Here is a 1488-nt window from a genome sequence, read left to right on the forward strand (position 1 = left end):
CAATTTTTCCATACAGAGTACAGAGTTCACCTTCGCAATCTAAAGCCCCCCCACCCTCCCACTCCCTCTCCCTCCTCAAACCCGTCTCTCAAACCTCTCTGGCTCCACTTCCTAGTCTAGCGTATCCAAAACTAGAGTTTATCTCGTTATCCATTAGGATGTCTGTTACGACCTTTCATTTCTTTTTCTTATTCTTTTTTGTAAACTTGAGGATAATCGTGGATTTTGCTTTGAACAGTCCATTATTTCTGGCTGCTACCTCTTTGCACCTGTGATAAACAAGCTGATGAAAAGGGAAAGGAGGGGGGGGGGGCGTAAACAAACAACGAACAAGAACAAAGCAAAACAAAACACACAGTTAGGCAGATTGTTGCGTAATAAACGTTGTCGTGAAGGGCTAGTGGCCATTAAGGATATCCGTTATTTCTGACAGACACACAGAGCTGGGAGTGAACGTTATGTGCTAGAAGAGCAATGCCGAGATACCCCGTACAATAAAAGTAATGGGATCCAGTGCAAAACAATTAATAATAGAACAACAACATCAGCAACAGAAGTTGCAGCAGCAGCAGCAGTTGCAGCAGCAGTAGCAGCAGTAGCAGTAGTAGCAGCAGTAGCAGACAACAGCAGTGATTTGCGGGAACAACAGCAGATAGGATAACAGTAGAGTAGGGCGAAGAATCGATTCCGGAACAGATTCTTACCGTTTATACAACAGAAAAAAACATTTCAATTCCTTTTTGAGTAAACCAACGGTTACCACTTACTTAATTTATTAACGTCTTTTTTTTTTTGAATTTATTTTGGAAGAAAAAAAAGTGTTTCGAAATGAAGGTTATCCTAAATCCTAAAGATGTCTTGAGCGAACTAGACAACTTCTGAGGGAAATGACATCTTTTGAAAGTAATTGGGTTTGGAGTCGATTCCTACGATTCCTAGCTTTCAATAATCGGGAACCTAGCCACCTAGCACTAGTTAACAAATTAAACTGCATCAATAGAAACAGCAGCAACCCTATCAACAGGTACCCACAAAATGACAACAGCCAAGAACAGCGACAAAATAACTGCAGCTGCATTCGCTCCATCGCCACTACCACCATATCGACCACCATCACCGCCATTATCGAATCCACCACATCCACAACTTTAAACAATAACATACAGAGAATAACAGCAACAACAATAGCAGCAGAAACAACAACAACAACAACAACAACAACAACAAAAACGCCACCAATAAACAGAATGGGTGGTTGGCGGGTCTTCTGATGTGGTTTGCTTCTTCTTTTCTATCAACATCTATCTATTTCATAGCGGGGGAAATTTATTTTGCTACAGGTAGAAATTGTTTTTCTTTTGAGAGGAATTGTTTATTTCTGAGAGAAATTGTTTTTCTTCTGAGAGGAATTGTTTATTTCTGAGAGAAATTGTTTTTCTTCTGAGAGGAATTGTTTATTTCTGAGAGAAATTGTTTTTCTTCTGAGAG

The 1488-nt window shown here is 40.0% G+C and overlaps 1 long non-coding RNA gene across 1 annotated transcript in view; it reads right to left on the reverse strand.

The window, feature by feature from the left end:
- The window catches only part of LOC118477320, a 17840-nt gene that overhangs the window by 15512 nt on the left and 840 nt on the right, over positions 1-1488 (reverse strand). The window lies entirely within an intron of this gene.

Source organism: Aplysia californica, unplaced genomic scaffold (assembly GCF_000002075.1).
Source record: "Aplysia californica isolate F4 #8 unplaced genomic scaffold, AplCal3.0 scaffold00064, whole genome shotgun sequence".
Lineage (NCBI taxonomy): Eukaryota > Metazoa > Mollusca > Gastropoda > Aplysiida > Aplysiidae > Aplysia > Aplysia californica.